Below are 21,169 nucleotides of genomic sequence, written 5' to 3' on the forward strand. Positions count from 1 at the left end.
GATCACATGTTCCATAAATAATTAAGAAAAATAACATTTTAAAATATAATTCTACAATTTTCGTTAAAATCATTGCTTTAAAAAATAAAAGTAAGGGGAATGTACTTTTGTATTGTGTTTATGTAAGCATAGTTTGTGTGTGTAAGTCGCATTTGTGCACTTGTGCTTTACGTGCTTGCGTTTCTGTGTGTGTGTGTGTGTGTGCATGGTTGCGCGTCGTCGATCCGTCGATTCATGGCTTCTTCGTTGGAAAAGGGGGGATAGGGGTAAAAGAGGCGAACACAGAATAAAAAAAAAACAGTTTTATTTCTTTGCATTTACGGCGCGAGTAGTCTTTGATCGACCCTTAGATAGGGCAGAAGAGTTATGTACTCTGCACAGCTTACTATATGTATGTGCTTTACATAAAAAGAGTGAGAGAAAGAGAGAAAAAAGAATTAAGAAAGGGAAAGAGAGAGAATTTGACTTTAGCTTTATCTACATTGGGATTAGTGTAAGAAGGTATATCTCCAAATATTGCCGTGCGTTATAAACGCGCGTTTTGCCGTTATCCAAAGCACACATTTGTATATTGTGCAAAATAGAGAGTGCTCCATAAGAAATCAGCTGTTTTTTCCCTTAAATATTTTGCAATAAGTTGATAATCACAGATTTTCCCCTGTTCTACCATTAATAACTTAATTATAAATGCAATTTTTTACAAGAAAGTTTGTTAAAAAATATAATAAGCACATTTCTTATTAGGCCTTTTATATATTTAGTGAATTAAGAAAGTGAATCATAAATGTGTTGATTAGGTTTTAGATGAAAATGCCCCAATAATAGTGAATTAAAGTTATAAAAAAAACAACAAAAAATTAAAAAGTGATAAAAAATAATAAGTTCTGTTGTTTTCATTTGTGTTATGTACAAAAGGTAAGATTTTTTGTTCTTGCTTGATAACAGTTACAGTATTGATATTGTAGAATAAACTTTTTTGCTGATTTAAGCATAAATTTTAGTACCTTAAAAATTCTCGAATAATTTTAAAAAGGAATAAATAAAGTTAAATAAGATCTTTCGACCTTTTCACAAATCCATTTGAACTACTCTAGATGCTTTACCTCAGAGTCCCTGTCGAGCACCAAACACCTCCCCCTCTTTTTTTTATATACTTTGAAAATGTGGAAGGGGGGGGGGATTTTTCCTTCCTATGTCTGACATCTGCGGGATCCATATCCCAGCGGAGTCTTACCTGCATGCCCTAACATATAACCTAACCTTACCTGACAGAAAGTAATAAAAAAAACTAACTTCCCCCCTTAATTTTAACTTTACAAGGCACTTTCAGAGAAAACTCTAATAAATAAAATCATAAATCTTTTTTATTGTTTTTTTTTGAAAGAAACAATGTATTTTCGATTCTTCTTATAGTTTTGGTTAGGTTAAGTGAAGAAAAGAACAGCCCTACAGGGAAAAGCCCCCAATAGGGATAGAATCCTTTTTTAAACTGTGGGTACTTTCTTTAGTTATTTTGATTGATTGGTACAAACTGGTAGTTTCCAATCTTCCAATCCAACAAACAATTTTAATCTAAAAAAGGGAAAATTTTGCCTAGGGACATTCTGAGAATTTATCCGAATCAATTATAAGAAGTATAAAAAGTCTTAAATTGAAATTACTGATATCTATCCATGGTCGAGAGAAAAAAGGCGTCCAATCCTAATTTAAGATTGATAGTTTTGTAAAGCTATTACACAAATGTACAACACAAAGCTAAAAATGCTTAATGACTTTTAAATTTGAAAAAAAGATTGGCTCGCCATATTAAATATGTCCAAAGTTATTTAAAAGGACAATCGAAAATTTTAAAAAGGATACATCTTTTTGTAAAAAAAAGTTTACATATAATTTCAAATTAGTTTACTCTATGACAAAGTATTAATAGTATGAAACATGACCAAAAAGAGAAAAAAGCTTCTCTGAAAGGGAGAACATTTCACCCTTTCCTTATATCTTCAGCTTGGAGCATCCCCAGGGATCTTTAGGGATAAGACAATGGGCTGTAAAAGAATTACCCCATCTATAAAAATTTGGTGTTGAAAATCTAAAAATGTATCAAACTTGCATAAAGTTCTATACAGACTTATAAGTGTAATATTAGGATTAATTTTATTGAAGGTTTGGGTATCGCCTCTTACACAGTAGCTTTTCTTATTTCTATTTCTATTTCTAGCCCCTTCGGGGGGCTCTAATCCTGCGGGGCTAATTGCGGGACAAAAGTTAACGCTAAAAAGGAATATTTTTTCCCTGAACATTTGAAAGATTGTAGCTTACTTTATTTAATTACAGATTGCCTTAAATTAATAAAATTATTTGTTAATATTTGGTTAGTCTTTTGCTTGTAAAATATAGAATGATCGCTTTTTATTATTGTAAAGACACTTTTGGCAAACGGTAAATTATTTACAGCTTTATTGTTTCACTTTTTGGCACTTTTAATTATAGTAAAAAAGTTTCTAAATTTAAATGTGTATTTGTTAATTACTATTTAAAGGTTATATCATTTTATTTAAAGTAACGATACTTTTCCCTGATTAAGCCTATTTGTCAACCGTTGTATATTGTCAACATATCATTGGTTGATTTTTACATTATTCTTAACGGATTTTTCAAATTTGCTAATATTTACATTTTAATTTAGTTTTTATAAGATGTTAATTTTTAAATTATCAGCCCATCTAAAAAATACATAGTAGCAAATTAAAGCTATTATGAAACTCATTAGCTTAGCTATTTCTTGCTAATTGAAAAATTAAAGGGTTTAAACATAATACTGACTGTTGGTACTGCATTAAATCCTGATCAAATCAGCAGTGTTCAAACTTTTCAAAAAATCTACAGAAAAAGGTGATTAAAGGTGATTGTGTTTATTGTAATTGGGGATGTAGATAAATTTATTACCGATTATTGTCTTATCACTTTAGACCTGGTTGTTTTGACAGAATCAAACTCCTAAGGTAAAGGTGAAGATATCTGAATAAATGAAAATAAAACTTTCAGTTGTTAATTTTTTCCATTCGACTGCATTTAAAAAATCACTACAGAAAAAAAACAGCTTTTTACACATGTTACGTGGCAAAGGTTAAAAAAGACCTTCAATTTGAAATGAAGCTGTCGTCATGAATAAATTTCTTTGACAGCTAAAAAGTTACAAGCTAAACTTTTTATGTAACGTAGATACTCTTTAATCAGAGTCTGTTCTTACAACTTTTTACATTTTCTCATTAAAAACAAATATGGATTTTGTATATGTATTATGTATGCCCTAGAATAGTTGGGTATAGTACCTTTCGTGGCAACGCTCCTTAAGGGGCGATTCTTCGTTTGTTTCACAGTAGCTTTTCTATTATTTCTAGCCCCTGCGGGGGGCTCTTACCCTGCGGGGCAATCACTTAACCCAATATAACAAAACCTAACCTAAAATAACCAATCAAAAGCCATTTTGAAAATACGACGAATCGCCCCTTTAGGGGCGTTGCCACGAATAGTTATATCTCTCTATAAAAAGCATATTTATATAAAAGCTTCGCTATTATACATATTGTCATCTTTGTAAGAAATGAATTTGACATTTAGAAACGATAATTTATTCTTGTTAGCCAAACTAAATATATTTCCCAGGGATATTAAGGGATAAGACAATGGATACATTATTGGTAATAAACAAAAATTTTAAAATTAAAAAATTGGTTGAAATGTTTGGACAAATCTAATTTTGATCTACTAATCAGAACTTATCAAAAGTACCCAATGTTTTAGATCCATGGAATCCAATATAACGGTGTTAAAAAACTTTGGGTAAAGTAAAATTTGCAGTCAAATGTTCCCTACCTCCCTGATATTTCAATAACCCAAATTGGGTATTTGAAACAGGCACACTCTCATAAAATTGTAGTTTGTAGTTTGTAGTTAAAATGTCATTAGAGTACTATCGATAAGTCGATATTATGTCAGATATGGCCATAATTTATGCCATAAAGTAGACGTAAATTAATTCTCAAAAGATGTATTAAAAGATGTATTAAAAATCGTTCCAGGACAAACGCAGGAGTCCCAAACGTCGTAGTGAACAAACGCAGGAGTGTTAAAATATTAATCCTATTAATTATTTCTATACAGATTAGGTTAGGTTAAGATATGAATGAACAAATAAGCCCCCTGCAGGGGTTAGGCATTAAAAAAAACTATAAGATGGTCTAAATTAGATTAGGTTAGGTTAAGTGTCCACTCCGACGTTTGTCCACTCCTACGTTTGGGACTCCTGCGTTTGTCGTGGGACCTTAAAAATATCATGTCTATTCTATGTCAGCTACGAACCTTTTTTACTATAGCCACATTCTTGATTGGGTTGTACAAACTAGCCGTGTTCAAACTTTGCAAGTTAAAATTTAAATCTTTAGAAGGGAAATGTTGTCTATAATAATTGGGGAAGTACAACCATTTGTTATACATTATCTTATCCCTTAAAATAACCACCCCTTTAAAGATTTTTTTACAGAACTTAAAAAATGATTATGAAATACAAAAAAAGTAGTTTCCAAATATGAAGAATAGGAGATATAAACGAAAGAAAGAAAGAGAAAGAAAAAATTATGTGTCCAAAATTTTACTTTGCATTTGCACGACTCATACCTTTTTTTTCAAGATTTGGGTTCCATACTTTTTTGTTGTAAAACTTTTATATTGTTAGGATATGTCTGTAAGTTATTCTACGGTTTCATCAATGATAATTAAGTTTTAATCACCAGATTAAGTTTTTTACTTTAAATCTTCACCGTAACAAACAATCTTTTCAATGGTAAGTTTGCTCTTAAGGACATATCTATCTAAAACTATTTGCTTCGTCTTTAGCCTCTAGAGGAGGGCAGGCTGGTGATAAAAATAGGCAAAAAAACGCCCAATAGTATTCATAAAGATTTCCAGAAAAATACAACTCAATCAAGTCAACAATTTTCGAGATCTTTAGCTGTAGAAAAATCTTACTACCTTATATTATAGTATATTCCAATTCTAAAATATCATTGAATGGTTTGAACGCTAGGGCGGGTTGATTTCCAATTTTTTTGGAATTTCACATTTTTTCACATTGGCAAGGGTTACTGGGCCAATATAAAACCCTGTGAAATTTGAAAGAGGTTTTTTAATCCAAAAACAACGGGCGCGCGGGGGTTATAAAATGTTCCCGCCCTCTTATAAAACCAAAAATTGAAATTCCTTCAAACACAGGCATGTTGCATATCAAAATGACCGCATTGAAATGCTGATTACAGATCTGAAAACCGTTTTGAAAAATATTAGTTCAGTCTGAAATGATTTTCAAATAACCTACCAAAATGAACAATTTTGACTAAATCAGCCTTTTTATGTACTTAATGAGCTCTTATTCGAACTAGGAGCAATATTTTTCAAAACGGTTTTCAGATTCATAATCAGCATTTCAATGCAATCATTTTAATATGCAACATGCCTGTGTTTGAAGGAATTTCAATTTTTGGTTTTATAAGGGGGTGGGCACTTTTTATTCCCCCCCGCGCGCCCGTTGTTTTTGGATTAAAAAACCTGTTTCAAGTTTCACAGGGTTTTATATAGACCCAGTAACCCTTGCCAATGTGAATAAATGTGAAATTCCAAAAAAAAGTTGGAAATCAACCCGCCCTATTGAACGCCCCCAACAACCAATATTTCCATATTAACTGTGTACTCCATCTAACTTATCATAAACGATTTATGAATAAGCTAACTGATTTATACATTTTTTGTTGCGATAAGCATGCAAAAAAAACTTTGCAATAGCTTAGCCAAAAGTTAACTATTGCAAAAGTACAGCTTCATGCAAAAATAAGAAAAGCCTGTTGAAATCAGTCATTACATCTTTGCTGCACATTTTTGGTGCTTTTCCACAAAGTTCCTTTGAACATTAAAAGCCCCCATCTTTCTATTTCTTTTCTTTAACAAATTATAAATCAAGCCTAACCCCTCCAGTGCTCTACCCCTGCAGGGCTACCCAGTACCCAATATATCCTAACCTTCCCTGACCTAAAGTATTTAACAAATAATCGAAAACTGTCCACTCCTTTTAAGAGTGGTGTCACTACTGCTGTAGCAATTTGAGGTAAATTTCCATTTTTATTTTGCAATCCTTTGGCTAAAACTTGCCAAGATTCTGACATTTTTACAGGGAGAGGACATGGCAGTTAATTCTGGAATCCTTTTGTTCCACATCTTTTTTGTAATCTCACATTCTTAGGCAAATATGGAAAAGATTTGTTGAAGAGGGGGGTGGGTGGGAGTTATTTTTCGTCCATTGTCCTATATCTTTATCTTTGCATTACTGCTATTGAAAATCTCTCAAAAAGGTCAAATTGTCCGTCTGTAATACTCTGATTACAAACAAGACGGATGTTTCAAAACTGATAATTTGGATAAATAAATTGGAAATAAGGAAAATTAATTGAGAGTTTGTTTTAAAAAATCAAGGAAAAGTGAATCTATAAATCAAATCTTTGCTGCTTATGGACTAATCCATTCTTTTTCGCATATGATTAGATTGCAACTAACATTTTTTCTGACAACCCATTGAAAGATTATTTTTCTAGAAGTTGCTTAGACATTTAAAATGGTTTTATCTGGTCACCTTTCATTTTGATATATGCGATTCTGGACTTGAGATATAATTACATTTGTATTACAAGTGTGGCAACTATACAATAAAAAAGGCCACTTTGCTACTTAAAAAGTAAACAATTTGAATTATTTTAACGTTATTTAACAAGAACGCTAACATTCTAAAAAGTAAGTCATTATTAAAAATTGCTTATGCGCAAATTATACTTTGTTTTAGAAATAAGTATTTTAACTTTTTTTTATTTTTAAGGACTTAAAATCAATATAACAGTTATAATACAATGGAATTAAATTAAGCAGTGTTTGCAAGTGATTGCATTAAGTTTATGTTTCAAACAAAACCGCTAAATTTATATAAAATGATATTAAAAAGTCGCCTATTTTATATAAAAAAAATCCATTTTAAATAGGAGTAATGCTATTATTTCATTGTAGTTTAAGCTCTAGTTGAAATAATACAATTCAAAATTTTAATTGGATTGAAAATGGATACTATCATACTATTTTTAAAATTGAAATTGGGAAGCCTTTCTGCACATCCTCTGCACGCCATAGGCTAATCACTTTACACTTTAAGGTTATACTAGCGCCTGCTGTCTAGAATCTAGAGATTCTATATTCGAAGGGGTAGCGAGGGGGACGAAAACAGCCTTAAACCATCCCAAAACTTAGATTTAAAAACAAAATAGCCTGAATTGGTTTGGTTTGGTGATTATTGATATCTTAAGCTTCAAATAAAGAAACTTTTGTGCTTTATATAAAAGGATTTTCAATTTTCTGGTTGTTTTGTGATAACTCTTTAGTTTTGTGTTAATGTTTTGCGTTGGAGTTCACTTCTCAGAATAACATTAAGTAATCAAAATAATGTCCTATTTGTCGGCAGGGAGGGAGAGGACAGTTGTAAATAAACTTTTGTACTTATGAATACATAAAAACGGAGGAAGCTTTCCTAAGGTGATTTTAATCAGTTCAGTATTTTTTTTTTTTAATCTTAATCTTCAGACTAAAAGAACCTTACTACTTTATATATAAGGTATTACAGTTGTCTGTCTGTGAAGACTTTGCTGCTAATCCCTGAACTAATTAAGTTCTTTATTTTAAGGAAGCTTCACTTATGTTTTCAAATGGTTTTAGACAAATTTTCTGACCAATCCTTTCGTATTTGCAAAAAAAAGTAACAAAAATTTTTTTTAAAAAGTGATAAAACTTTTTTCTTTAAAAATAAAATTTTGATTACCATTTAAGAAAAAAACTACAAAATTCTAAAATTGCTATATTCTCCACAAAAGTTATAAGTTAAGGGGTCAAATACCTGAAATGGCCTTAAAGTGATATTACTTCACGTTAATTGGCTTGTATTTTACAAAGGTGGGCTTTCATTTCTGCATGAAACATCTCATTATAAACATATTCAAAATTACATTTTATTGAAACTTTTTTATTTACATTAATTTACCTTGAGAAGCACATTTCCATAGTATTTTGAATAAATGGAAAAATTATGTTGATTGATTTTTTTATTTGAGGGGGGGGGGGTGTTCCACCCCCCCAAGAAAATAGCTTAAAATCATCCCAGGACCATTAGGTATATTCCCTGAAGAGTAGAACCCAATCGGTTCAGTGGTTACTGAGATCTTAAGCTTCAGACAGACGGACAGACAGATAGACATCGTACTACTTTGTTTTATACATTATAGAAAGATATTTTTTTGCGAAAAAAGCTCTGGCTATGTGATAATATGCGGAAGGTATTGCAAATAATTTGCATACAATATAGTATTATACAAAACAAAGCAATACTTGTAAATATTTCGAAAATAAATAAATACATCATACAAAGAGAGTGTAGAAGGGAAGTGTAATACCCCGCCCCCCCCCCCCCCCCCCCCCGAGTAAGTTAAGTGGGAATATACAGTATACACCAAACAGCCAAATGGGACTTTATAGTAAAAATCGCTTTGCGCATCAATTTACAGGCCAAATGATGCTTTCTGACTTTTGAAAATGTTTATTTCAGAGAGGGTGGACATCCACTCCCCTATATCTAAAATAATACCCCTCTTGTTGTCTGTAAAACACCCTCCTAGAGATCGCACCTCCTTCGATTTTAGTCTATGCAGGGTGGAAAAATGGATAGCTAAGATAATTTTTATAGGCATGGCCTATTAAGTGTATCCTTTATATAGATTGTACTTTTATTAACTTTCAATTTAGTTACTAAGTAACAAGGAGCCTGTAACAGGGATTGGAATCAAACAAAATAAGGTATTTACAGACATAAAACGAAATTAGTTTAAACTTCCAAATTTTCCAGTATAAGATTTTACAAATAATGTTAAAAATACTTTAAATTTGTATCAAAAAAATCTTAATATAGATAAATAAATAAAATTTATTGATTGATAAAAAAGTTATAGAAAACCTATCTTTATTTGTGCAAATTTTGTTTTAAATTTTTAGTATAACAAATCAAATTCAGGTTTTTATCGAATTCGCAATCTGCCCTATTTTACCCAGGGAGGAAGGGGGAAATGAACTTTAAATGCACAGGTACTAACAGCTTTATAACAAAGTTTATCGTATTCAATGGCTCCAATTTTTGGGTACTTTTATTCAATTTTGGTAAGTTCAGTGTCTAAATTTTTCAACTAGAAATTTAAAACTACAGAGGATAATTTTGCTAATCATCATTAGGATTCAACATCAATTTATCCTCCATTGTCTTATCCTTGTAAAAAGTGGACAGACTTACGTATAGTTGTGAGATTGTGTTAAAACCCATTGCCCCGAGGTAATATAGGCATTAAAAGCTATCAAATACAATACAATGTTATTCAAAAAAAATTTAGTTAAACAATCATTTCAGCACTTCGGAAGGAAAAAAGTTATTTTTTGATTGTACTACTATTATATTGATTTATATTATTTTGATAAGCAAAGACATTCTTAATATTATATGAAAGTTTCATTTTTGTACTACTTGATTTAAGATATATAAATTTTGTATGAAATATTTCTCAAATTTGTCAAAATTGACTAAAAATTGGACATGCCTTAGAGTCATGGCTTTGATTATAGTTTCAAACTTTAGTTTCTGATAAATTGGTTCGAATGTTTTTTAAAGGACACTCTGAATTTTATCTCTTTAAGAGATTTCAAACTTAACTATTGGATAATAAATTAACGTACACCCCAAATGGTAATGAGCTCAATTCTGATTTTTGTAAGTCAAAGTAATTGAGGGAAAAGTTTGAACACTGCAAATTTTTAGCAACCAATTTACCAAAGTACCCAAAGTTTAAAAACCAAAGTGTTTAAGGTTCTTGGGGTACTCGGATAATTTACAGTTCAATAACAATTGATAACATTTATACCTTAATCTTTTAGTAGCTGCGTCACTTAAGTCAAGTCGAAGGCTGTCCCTTTAAAAGGGTTTGGACTTGTACCAAGTTATGAATAACTGACCTTTATGTATCTAACTTACAAATAAATAAAGTGTTTATTCATTACTACATCACATTTTCTTAGTTTGCCCAACGATTAATTTTTCTTTTTACTTAATCCCTTCGGATAGCCCAAATCCTGTGGGGCCTATGCCTGTGTTGCTCTAACCTGTATCGAATATAACCTAACCAAATATGAAGGTACCTCCTACCATCTTATTTAAATTTTTAAAATCTGTTCTTTGCTTGTCACTTTCAGTGAAATCCTCAAAAAAACCTAAAGTATTTTATTAATTAAAATTTAGCTTTGATAATAAATTATATAATTCATAAAGACACCATTAAGAGTACAAGTCATTCCTAAGTGCATTTTAGATGTGCTGAATTTTAATTTCCAAATGTGTACGCAGTTTCAACGGTGTTTCCTCATCCTATCTGAATATTTACTTCTAGCTAAAAAAGCTTTAAACTTCAAAAAAAAAATTTAAATTAAAGTTTTGAATGTATAGTAGTAAAAATTGAGATAGAATGAGGAAACACCGCGGAAACTGCGTACACATTTGAAAATTAAAATTCAGCACATCGCATTTTAGGTCGTGGGATACATATATAATATATATATATCTATCAGTAGATTTTAGTAAGGTAGCTGCTAACTTAGCCCAGATTAAACCATTTGGAAAATAAAATCGACTGAATGTGGTCCTATTATATAGAAGTAGTTTTTATGTATATAGCTATTTTATTATTATGTCCAAGGCTATCTTATTTCTAGAGTTAAGTGTTGGGATAGTTTTAGGCTATTTTCCTAATATTCCCGACCGCTTCGAATACAGAGCACCCAGATAATAGGAGCACAGCAACTAGATTACTTAAAGTGAAAACCATTGTGTACATGACGTCATAACATTTGTTAGGACAATCATTCTTTGACGGGATACTGAATTACACACCCTAGTTACACAGTGGCTTCGCTCCAAAAATGCATATTGAACTATTACATTGAAAGTTTGAACATTCTATTTATAAGATTCTTTTGAAAATTCAGCCTAATCACTAAAATGATTTAAAACTAGCTACATAAGACTATAGAGGCAAATACAGTATTTCTAGTTTTGCAACTACTCTTTAATTAAGGTCTGTCCTTATGTATGTTCATATCTTCTATGCTTATAAAATTTATTGTTCTGTCATTTCCAATAATACTTTTTCATAAAAGCGATCCTTTTTTGTGGAGTTCTAACCAATAGAAAGCCTTCCACATGGGGCTTTCTTTAACCTTACCTAACTTAAGCCTAATACTTCAAAATAGAGATTTAATTGATATTTTTACATTTAATAATCTTTTTTTAGTAGTCTTCAAATCTTCAACAATTATTGGATTAGAAAGCTTTAGTTCACAATATCTTTAGTAAGATGCATAATCTTTTAAACAAGAACGATTACTTTACATAATAGAGAATAGTGAATTATTGCTTTTTTATATTGTTCGGTATGCTCAGGAAAGGATTAGACTTTAGACTTTAAACTACATTAGTTCCCAAAGTTTTTTAACTAAATTATCTTATTCGTAAGCTAAAAAGCTTTGGGTACTTTTTTTGAATTGTTAGTAAATAGTTCCAAACTAGAAGTGTTCAAACTTTTTAAGTAATAATTTAATATACATGAGGGTTAGTTTTGTTTATTATCATTGTTCATTGTCTTATCTCTTTAGATACCTAAGTAAGCTTTGTTTTTTTCTTATAATTTACTATTCCTCGTTTATAGAATATTCTGAAATACTAACTTTACTTTTAAATAAGACTTTATTTATGTATGATTTTTCCATAAGATGAATAAATCATTTAAACACAAAGCCACGCTTTAAATACATTCTAGAGAGATTTATATAGATTTAGGCTGGCGAGAGAACGTCCAACTTTCATAAATAACTTGTAGAGTAGCTTCTGTGCATTATAATTATCTAGTTGTAACCAACTTTTTCTTGATTTCCCTTTCAACTTTTTTTTAGGTATGTCTTTTCTTAGAACTGGTCTCTACGTACTTTCTGGTTATTTTTTTTTTGCTTGGTGGGCTCGGCAACTGCATATTTTATGTCAACCGCTCTGCGGCCACCGCGCATGTTTGCGGCAGTGGCAATTTAATGTAAGGCTACTTGATTTAAATAGCGAATTTTTAATAATGCAATAGGATGATAAGTATAATGAAACGGCTACGGATTATCTAAATTTCCCTGGAGGGAGGGGACATTAGTCTGGAAATCACACTAGCACCCAAAGTTTATAACTCCTTAATTCTATTCGTTGGCTCGAAAACTTAGGGTAATTTTATTAAATTGATATTGGTTATACCGTTAAAAACTAATAATGACCAAACTTTTCAACCCTTAATTTTGTTTTAGATGTACATAAATTTATCGTCCATCGCCTTATCCCTTCAGATCCCTGCTAAATATCTTTTAGGCGACCGAAAATGGTTGCCGAGCCTTGGTTGGATGGTATGTCGCATTTTTGTCTACTATTTTAGATAAATAGAGATAGTAAGAAATAAGAGCAAAGTGGCGAAAGATAGTAGCTACTAGAGGGTCAACAATGAAAAGGGAGGTTTTAAAGGGTTGTGTTATTTTGTTGTTGTTAATAATTAAATATTATTGTGACCAAAAATTGAAATTTCAATGTCTACGTTTCTCGAAAAAGATATTGGTTTTAAAATATTTACAAGGGCTGGATATTTTAGCTTGATTTTTTGGATTGAGAGAGAAAGAAAAGAGAGAGAGAGAGAGAGAGAGAAAGGGAGAGAGAGAGAAAGAGAGAGAGAGAGAAAGCACAACAAGAGATTGAGAGGAATAGAAAGAGAGAAAGAGAAAGAGAGAGAGAGAGAGACACAGAGAGAGAAAGGGAGAGAGATAGAGAAGAAAAGGAGAGAAAGAAAGAGAGAGAAAGAGAGAAAGGGAGAGAGAGAGAAAGGGAGAGAGAGAGAAAGGGAGAGAGAGAGAGAGAGAGAAAAGGAGAGAAAGAGAGAGAGAGAGAGAGAAAGCACAACAAGAGATTGAGAGGAATAGAAAGAGAGAAAGAGAAAGAGAGAGAAAGAGAGAGAGAGAGAGAGAGAGAGAGAGAGAGAGAGAGAGAGAGAGAGAGAGAGAGAGAGAGAGAGAGAGGTAGAGAGAGAGAGATAGAGAAGGAGAGAAAGAGAGAGAGAGAGAAAGCACAACTAACTAAAGGTCAATGATAGTTTTTCAAAATGAGAGAGAGAGAGAGACATAGTACTATAGATTGATGTACTATTAATCAGGGAGTAGGGACAGGATAATCAACTTTAAAACATTCTACTCAAACAATTTTAGATTTTGTCTTGGTGAAAAATTATAAGAAATTAAAAGTTGATCTTTTATATGCAGTTTACCTTTTCTCCCTGAATATGAGTAGACTATAAAATGCATGGGTATATATATGCAGGGTGTAAGGATGTAATGACCGTCAAATTCATCTAAAATAATTCATTTCTCTAGTTTTACGGACTGACAATTTAAGAAATGTGCACATAATTACAAGAATTTTATTTATACCTTTCATGTCTTTGAATAATCCCTAGTCTCTGGTTTGGATGGGAAAATGGGCGTCGGCTGAGCCTAAAAGGCCTTGCTTTTAATTTAAATATGCCAATGGTGTTCTATCGATTTCGAGATTTTTTTTTCTCATTTATCTCTTAATTAAGTCTCTGAAAGTAGCAATAAAAAATGTAAATGACGCAAAAAGAACCTTCTTATCATTTAGAAACTATTGATATGTGCAACTTTAATCTTTTATTATTTAAACAACCATTAATTTGATGTCAAAAGCTTAACTATTATACGTTTTTGGTCGCCTATTTATCCCACCTCACCCCCCCCCCCCATCCTCCTATGTTTTATATATCTTACCAAAATATATAATTATTGAAAATTTAAAACTGGACTAAGTACGTGCACAGTGATTTATCACAGTGCTTTTTTGGGGTGGGGAAGGGTAAATTAAGATATAGGCCTAATTAATTTTTTATCAAATTGATTCTCCTCTTTTACTCATTTGGACTGAATGATTTCAAATTCCATAAAAAAAAACTTTGCTTGGGTTACGGGAAGGTTTTAATCTATTTTGAAGTGTGATGGTCCAGGAAAATACTAGAGCCCCTAGAATAAGAGATATCCTAATTTGTACTTATACATTTTTTTAGAAAATTATCGTCTAAAAACCCTTTTCTACTATTTAATTCAAAGTTCATAAATTTAATAAAATTTATGTGCTTTTAACGACTTAAACTGACATTTAGTAATAGAAGCGGCTATACAGATAACCTGTTCTTTGTTTTTGTGAAAACCTTTGTAGAAAAATTGAACATTTTTCTTATATTGTTCATAAAAAAGTTAGTAAAAGCATACTATTATATATTAAACTAGCAACTACGCCTCTAGTGGCACTTTAAATGTTTGTTACTTTATTCAAAGTATCTAATTTGAGAAATAATTGTCTACGTTGCGTTCAAGTCTTCAGAACAAACATACAAACACACAAACAGTCATCCTGTAACTTTATTATAAGGATTATAATTAGAACACTCATAAATGGGCTTATTACCCAACCCAAAAACTTTAATATTTCGTTTTACAAAAAAGTTTATAAAAAAATAATTTCTGTACTTTTGGGAAGGTTGACTTATCAAATAACTATATGGCCTAAAACCTGCATTGGACAAATATAAAGCTTTACTAAAATTTTAAGACATAGGACGGACCACGAAGAGAAAAAAATAAAATCAATATAATAACCCTAGAAAAATGTTATAATATGTCCTTTATATATTTTTGATAAATTTTTTTTATCTTTTTAATAGCATTACGTAATGTTTTTTAGATTATTAAAGTTGTATATAGATAATAAATATTTTTGGGTAACAACCCCCCCCCCCTCCCTTGAATTTACACATTTTATACAATCTTTCTATTGGATGATTTGTTCAGGTTTCGGGCATTTTTGTGAAAGAACTCTATTCTATAACCAACCATATCTTTAGACTTGATAATTAAAATATAACAATTAAAAGATATTCATATATTTCATCTTACATCACAAACAGGGATTTAAAGGGATAAGACAATGGCCTATAAATTGATGCATAATTACATCCTATTCCTCAATAATGATACAGAAATCTACCTCTTCTGTTGATAACAAATAGTGGTTGAAACGTTTTAACACTGAACTTTAAGAACAAACCAATCAAAATTAAATACGAAGTCTCCAAACTTGTTGAGACAACAAAAATGAAAACTTTAGGGACTTGTGTAATAAATAAACCAATGTCCCCTTCCTTCCTGCATCACAAACCTAAAATTTTTAGCGCCTAGAATTTTTTTGGCATTTCTTATAGTCTATAATTTAAATTTCTAGTATGGTCATTAGATCATTTCAATATTCTATCTTTTAAGATTTGTTTCTTGTCTGAAATCTTACTTTGGGGACCTAGGAAATAAAGTTTGGTTACAGTACAGAAATCCTAAGAAATTGGATATACATTAAAGATTAATAGAATTATCCCAATCAATATAAAAGATTCTAGGACCATTTTTAATTTTCAAGAAGTCACATAATGGTTTGTTTCCAGAAAAAAAACGCTGAACAAAACACAGAAAATGGAAAAATTTCAAATTTTCATCATGTCTAACGACGATGTAAGAGCTTTGAATTTTTCTCCAGGATCTAAAGGGATAAGACAATAGCCGGTAAATTGATGTACATATATAGTAAAGATACACAAAATTACTTCTTATTTAGATTACAATTAGTTGTTGAAACGTTTGGACACTCAACTTAATGAACCAACCAATCAAAATTTAATGAAAGTTCCAACAGTTGTTAAGAAGACGTTACTATAAAACTTTGGGGACTAGTGTCATATACAGCCCAATATCCCCTCCCTCCCTGATAATTCTAATGAATTCTACTTTCTCTGCTATGTCCGCGCTCTCTTTAAAGGACGCCTGCAAGAAATAACACGCTTTAACTGCTGAAAGACTGCCACAAGAAGACCCAATACCCCAAATTATAAGCCTTCAGCTTCAATACCAAAAAAGTTCTAGGCATTTCAAAATACCATTTTATGTACAATGGTATTTTTGAAAGATTTCCAATGCTCATAAAAGAAAAAACAATATTAAATTACGTTGCCTAGACATAAAATTATAACCTTATCTTTGTCAGAAACTTAGATTGCCTGTAACTGATTACATTTTTACAATAAAAACACCACATTTCATAGTCAAAATCTATGAAAAAAATTCGATTTAAATTGCATTTTTAAACAAAATCATAGCGGAAACAAAGGGGTAAACTAATACAAGCTTAGCTGTGATTGGTTGTTAAGCTGATTCAGCCTTCTGATTGGCTACAGTACGTTCGGTACAACGCAAGTAAAACTTAATTTTTTTTTATGATTTTGACTATAAAAATGGGTATTTTTATTGTAAAAATATAATTAGTTACTGGAAACCTAAATTTATGACAAAAATAAGCTTTTAATTTTGTTTCTAGGCCACGTAGTTTAATTTTAAAGTTTTCAACATGAGCATTGCAATTCTTTCAAAATTTCCATTGTACATAAAATGTCATTTTAAAATGCCTAGAACTTTTTTGTTATAGAAGCTGAAGGCTTCAAATTTGGGGTATTTGGTCTACTTGTGGCAGTCTTTCAGCAGTTAAAGCGTGGTATTTCTTGCATGCTTCCTTTAATCTTATCTCACATACTTAAACTAGATTCGGGTTATTCATGCATTTTTATAACCAAAGCCTTTCTATAAATAGGGTAGGTCTGTACGTTTGTCTGACCGTAATGGATAGATCTTAGGCATGTTAGAATTGTCCAATCTTTTTCAAACTTTGCATGATGATTACTGTAACAGTTAGGTATGATTTAGAACTCTATATCCAGCTAGAAAGTCCAATGCCCTTTTATATTACAAAGTACTGTAACTCTAAAAAAGTTAATCTTCGTTTGCTCTGCCGTCTAATTTTTATCTTCGCTTTCATGGATGCTACTATCCTTGTTTTTTTTTATGGGCGTAGTAGCAAAATTCCCCTTGAATTGGAAAAAATGTATCTGTGATGGTGCCTTTTTATGATTGGTCAGGTATTGTTTAGCCAGGCATGGCTAGAGCAATGGTTTCCCAATTTCCCTCGTTTATTTTCTTACTCTTCATATGAATCTCCTTTGGAAAAGTATTTTAAAAAATGCCAAAAAAAATTTTGCTACTAGTGTTAGTTATTGTCCTTGCATTAATTGTCTACCGATAAAAGTTGCTTATAAACTGCATATAAGTTTTGAAAATTTAATGTAAGATTTTTTTTTTTAAATATGCATATCTTTAAAATGATGGCGTAATTTTCTATAAAAAAAAAAACAATGAATTTTGCTTTAAGTATTTATAATGAATCTAAAAGATTGCATCATTTAATCCTTATGTGTTTCATGATTTTAGAAATAATTAATTAAATAAAATATTTTTCGTTTTTGACTTTTTAAATGATTATTTTTTATCAAAATAACATAAAAAAGACCTCTTAAACGGCTGTCCGTTTGTCACTTATTTGTTAAAAAGGATGGGTTTATCGCTATCTCTTCTTTCCAGAGCAAAGGCCGCACAATGGTTCTCCAATCTTGTTTTGTATTTGGCATGAGTAGAGGCATCACCGAAATATGATATTTCCTCATCTTCCAGTTTACTTAAAGGGAGTGTGAACGTAAAGATTTCTCATCTGATTATCAAATCTTGACATTTTCTAAGTACATTTCACTACACTGATCAACCAAAAACGTCCTATTAACAAAAATATCCAGGAATAATGCCTTGATTTTATGGTATTTTGGGAGGGAAAAAAGAAAAAACAGGGAAAATCTGAACGTTTTTGTTTCTTATAATGTTTGTAGAGATATTTAACTTGTCATATATAGTTGAAACAATTTACTTACTGTTAATGATTTATTTTATGATATAAAACTGCCAATTAGTTTTTTTTTATAACGTAGTAATTAGGTAATAAAGACCTATTTTAAATTCGTATTATTGACAAAAAAAATACCTCACTGTCTACAAAGGGTTGAATCTCATAGGTTATTTAAAATAATAATATCCTTTTTTATTGTGTTGGACAATAAATAACCCACTTTGGAGAATTAGTTTCAGTTTTATCAGACTGTTTATAAAGAAATATTGCGTCTTTATTATTTACAAATTTGAAATTAAAGGTGGGCGAGAGATGGGCCATCTAAAGTTAATTGGATACTAATAAAAAAAACTGTTTCTAGGTTTGTTATTGTATGTGGTTTTCAATAAAAAATATTGCTTATTTTATCAATTTCTAAGTAACTACCTATACATTGGTTTAAAGCAAGGATTATGTTAAAAGTCAACTTAACCGTTAGGAAAAATCATGAACTATGTGAAAAAGTTTAATTTTAGCTATAATGGGAGAAAAAAGCAATTTAATGCACATTTTATAAAATACGGAAAATTTCTTCCTTTCCCTTTACCTTATAAAAATCGTCGGAAAAAGCCGTTTTTTTAAGCAAACAAAAGCGCGTTTTGCTCTATCTGTGAGATATTATGAATGAGATAATGTTAAGATTTGATATTAAGATGAGAAAAATTTACGTTCACAGTCCCTTTAAGAGTTCCCTTCTCCAGGCTGTTTTTGGTCTACCTGGTTTCCTCTTTCTTTTGGGGCTCCAAGTCAAGGCTTTATTGGTTAAATCACCTTGTCCTTTTAGTGTGTGCCAAAGTAATCGCCATTTCTCCGTTGTATTTTTAGTTTGATGTCTTACATATCACTGCACTCTAAAAGCTTAGCATTTGTAATTTTATTTGGCCAAAAGATCCTGAGACATTTATTGACATATGGAAAAAGGTTGGGTTAATTAGACCAACGAATAATATTAAAAGACATTGAAATGGTTGTCTTTGGAAAGGTTTACTTCGATTTGATGATTTTCAAGTAAAGAACTCCTGTTTATTATTCAGGAAAAACAAAAATATCATTTTATTTTTTTTTTTCTTGGGTTCAATGAATTTCAAGATTTTCTGTATCAATGATTTTATAGCAATATCTCTATTTATTTTATAAGTAGAGAAGCTTCTCTATAATTCTTATGTTTTATTTCTGATAATATAAATTAGTGAAGAAAAAAATTTGTATTTTAGTAGTCTTATAATTATAGCATCGAATTATAGACGGTTGTCCGCGGATAAAAAAAATGAGAAGGATAAAATGCAAAAAATGCTCAGTGCAAAAAATTGTGGAAAATTATCTATAATCGAACAATTTTGGTTTACATGTATTTTCCTTTCAAAGTATTGGTGAAAACAGGCTTCGATCATTGGATTTTGGTTGCAAGTGTCCTTGTTTTTTAACTTTCGTTCCGTCTGACATTTACCAAGAAAATGCCAAATGAAAAGATGGTTGAAAATGTTGGAGAAGATTTAGTACATTTTTACCACAATTATTTGGAAGATTTCCTTCTTTTTTAATTTTGAAAAATCATTGCTTATTTTTCTTTTAATTTTTCTAAAGCAAACTTACCAAATTTGGAGTTTTTAAGAGGTTATAAAGTAAATATAGAGAAATCTTGCTTTTAGTTTTACTTTCTGTGTCTATTTATACGATGAATTGTCAATTTAAATAAGAGACACATAATTACTGTATTTATAAATTGCCTTACATAGCAAATATATGGTTGATTCCAGAAATAAGATTAACCAAAAAGCGAATTAAATCTAAAATAATATTTGGGGGGCAAATGGAGAGGTCGTCAATTTTACGATGTGTTGCCCCCCAATGACAGCTGAAAAACACGTATAAATTCCGTAATTTTTTCCAAATTAATTTCGTTATTGGTATAAGCTGGGTTGATTCCTGCTTTGTTGGCCCTGATGTATCGAAGATCCAATCCAACAAAACGGAGATTTATTAATTCATATTATTTTTTATTTTTCTTTGAAAAATCTCCATAACACAATATTTTTACTCAAATTGGTTTTAATCCAGCGGAGATTAATCAGATTTTAAGTCACACTGAAAATTGTTTATCTATCAATTGCTATATCCCTATCTCTGTGAAAGTAAACTTAAATCTGGTTGAATGGATATAATGTACGTGGATATTATGACCGGGAAAATATGCTATTATGGTCATCAATTATTGGTCAGTTCGTTCCACTGGGAGGGTATGGGGTAAAGGAGGTTGATGCTGGTTGCCAGCTGGATGTAGCATAATATCATTGTATGCTTGAATCTGTCACACTCTCCACATATTCTATATCCATTTCTGGTTGGTATTTAGGTTTTACAATGATGTAACCATCTTCGTGATTAGAACATTTTTTAATTATAGCGAGGATACTCCAGAAGTCAAGTATGTCTGTTTGTCGGTTTATTCAGTGGGCAAAATCCACAAATGTTCCTGTATAAGAATCCGGGTAGGGAGGGGATACTGAACTGTAAATGACAATGGTACCAAAAATTTCAAACACGATTTATTATTCGTTTGCTAAAAAACTTTGGGTATTTTTATTGAATTTAATTTATTTGTTCCAAACTAGAAAGTACCAAAAGTTTTAAAAGTTCAATCTGTAATAAGGATAATTTTAATTATTATCATTGGAATGTCTATTGTCTTATCCCTTTGAATCCCTGCTTTAAAAAATAAATGGTTACACAAAACAGATTTATAAAAGTTTCGCTGATATTGGATTTTATTGTACTTGCCTAATTGTAGATGCTTGGTTCTGATTCTAGATTTAAACTCTTACTTTCTCTTGGGAGCATAGCTACTATGAATATACGTATTGTTATAAGAGATAAGACAATGGACAATAAATTAATGTACTTCTCTCGTGATGATATTAAAATTACCGTCTTCTTTAGATCAAAATTAAAGGTTGAAAAGTTTGGACTCTACTAGTTTGGAGCTAAACCATAAAAATACCCAAAGTTAGATTTGAAAGCAAATTATTTACCAAATTGATACATTTT

The 21,169-nt window shown here is 30.8% G+C and overlaps 1 protein-coding gene across 1 annotated transcript in view; it reads left to right on the plus strand.

Annotated features, from left to right (window-relative positions):
* The first annotated feature begins 334 nt into the window (after positions 1-334).
* Positions 335-21,169, plus strand: part of LOC145330442 (uncharacterized) — a 108,482-nt gene continuing 87,647 nt past the window's right edge. The window contains exon 1 of the mRNA XM_080175076.1: positions 335-915. The gene's annotated coding sequence lies outside the window, so the exon portion shown is untranslated. The remainder of the gene's footprint in view (positions 916-21,169) is intronic.

This window comes from Acartia tonsa, chromosome 10 (genome assembly GCF_053477335.1).
Source record: "Acartia tonsa isolate MP-2025a chromosome 10, ASM5347733v1, whole genome shotgun sequence".
Lineage (NCBI taxonomy): Eukaryota > Metazoa > Arthropoda > Copepoda > Calanoida > Acartiidae > Acartia > Acartia tonsa.